Genomic DNA, 2,603 nt, shown 5'->3' on the forward strand with positions numbered 1-2,603 from the left:
TTGCTAGGCTGTGGTCGTTGCTCTCACCTAGTCACCATCTTGGAAGCAACGGGAGGTATCTAGTGAATTTTCTGGTTCCCAGACATTCTCTTGCCTTTCCCCCAAGTTTAGCTACTCTTGAAGTTGAGGGTCAAATGACCTATCAGTATGCTGACTAAGTTTTTGCCTGTTGGTTCCCTAGCATTAGGAGGTCAAAACAACCAATAGCCAGCTGAGATCTCGAGATGCAGTGTAATCTTTAGTTTGTTCCCTGGTGGAAGAATCCCTCTGTGGGAACAAGGACCTTGAATTTAACAACAGCTAAGGTCGTGGGGATGGCAGAGGAGCCAGCCCTACTTCCCGGACCTCTGTGTTCCCCTTGGTGCCTGGACCAAAGTGTTCAAACACTGGGGACACGGTGCCATCGTCTGAGTTTATCTCCCACACTCTGGCATTGAAAGCACTTGTCGTCTACTCTTGACTGGATCTGAAGGGGTGAATAATGGGTGTCTGAACAGAACGTAAGTTCCAGAAAACAGAATTCTTGTCTGTGTTGGTCACTGCTGTATCTCCAGCACCTGGAATAGTGTTGAACTCAAAATAGGAACTTGATAACTATTAGCAGAATCAACATAGTAAGTAATTTCAACTAGAATTTAATATCAATAAAACGCGTTAGAAAGCAAACATTTTTTCAAAAGTATAAGACTGTCACTAGGATGGATGGGTCAGTACAGTAAATCTAGGAGGAGATGTAGGCATGGTGTACAAGTTCCTCTGTTTAGGTATGCATCAAAAAAAACCAGAGATGGAGAAATTGGCAACCATTCTGAAAAATGGCATGACATGACATCTCTCTTGTGCATCAAAATAAACTTGAAATAGATTAAGAGTTTTAAGGTAAAAGAAATAAAACCATAAATACACTGGGAGAAAATATAATTATTTATATATTTTTGAGGTGGATAAGTAAGCAATAGCACTCACATTGGGGACCACGAAGGAAATAATGAAGATTTTTTGCTATATAAAAATTAAAATTTTCACGTGGGGAAAAAAACAGTATAAGCAGAGTTGACAGGCAAACAACAAACTGGGAAAAAATATGTATCAGACAAAATACAGTTGACCCTTGAACAACATGAGTTTGAATTGCGTGAGTCCACTTATGTGCAGATTTTTTTCAATAAATATCTTTACTGTTTTTGATTGACAGTTGAGAGTCCACAGATGTGAAGAACCAACTGTATGCATTGATCTGCACCATATTATATAGGGAGCTTGAACATCCACAGATTTGGGTATTCTTGAGGATCCTGGAACCCCAATCTCCATAGATACCAAGGAACAACTAAGTTTTTGTGGAGTCAAAGTTCTATATGGATTTTTGACTGTGCGAGAGATCGGCACCCCAATCCCCACACTGTTCAAGGATCAACTGTCATTCTAACTCAATATACAAAAATCCTCTTGCAAATCAACAAGACCAGATATTTGCAAAGGATATGGAAAGGAAGCCTACAGAAGAGAAAATTCAAATTTCCAATATGTCTACTGAAAAGGTTTAATTTCAAAGGATGCAAATGAATCAAAGATAAAAACTTTTAGCTATTAGCTTGGGAGAGCTTCTAAAAAGATTTTTAAAAGTCCTGATAAAAGGTAAGGAGCTGTGAGAGTTCAGGGAATGAACACTCTTATATGTTGCTGGTGAGACGACAGATTGGGAAAACGTCCTGGAGGCAAAGTGGGCAACAATTATGCATTAAACAAATATTTATGAAGCTCCCCGGTGTGCCGGGCTCATGGTAACAACATACTATTCACTCTGGCTCTCGTTTCCCTTCCGGTATAGTCGGGAAGCTAGACATGAAAGAAGAAGGTACACAGATGAGTTCGTAATTACTACAGTTGTAGAAAGTACTTGTATATGTGTTTAACAACGGGTCTTAACCTGGTCAGGATTATTGGGAAGACTTCCCTAGGAGGCGATTCTGAAGCCGAGTCTAGAATGACGAGAAGGATTGAGCCAGGAGGACAGGGATGAAAATTGTTCTGGGCAGAGACAATGGCAATGTGAAAGTCCTCATGAACTCTGGGACTGTCATCTGTCCTCCCACACCTGTGACTCCGGCCCCTGCTAATCTCCATCGACTCAGCTCCTGATTCAGAGCTCCAAGGTATTCTCCAGCATCTAGCTTTCAAACAAAAAGTATTAGCCCATCAAAGAAACAGGAGAGGAAGTCAACAGATATAAACTCTGAGTGAGCCCAAATTTCAGATTTAGCAGTTATTTACTTCAAGATAGCTACCGTAAATATGTTGAAAGAATTAAAGAAAATTATGTTCAGAGGAATTAAACAAAAGTATAGTATCAATGAGTGAAAAGATAGGGAATCTCTACTGACAAATAGAAAGTGTTAATGGAAATTCTAGAGCTGAATAGGACCATAGCTGAAAAATTTAAAAATTCACTAGATGGTCTCCAGTTCTGGAGAGGGCAGAAGAAAGGATCAGGAAATCTGAAGATAAATCAGCAGAAAGCATTCAACCCAAAGAAAAAAGAGGTAGAACTTCAGAGACCTGTGGACAATATCAAATGGTCCAAGTTCACGTAATTAAAATCT

The sequence above is a fragment of the Pteropus alecto genome, unplaced genomic scaffold, assembly GCF_000325575.1.
Source record: "Pteropus alecto unplaced genomic scaffold, ASM32557v1 scaffold157, whole genome shotgun sequence".
Classification (NCBI taxonomy): domain Eukaryota; kingdom Metazoa; phylum Chordata; class Mammalia; order Chiroptera; family Pteropodidae; genus Pteropus; species Pteropus alecto.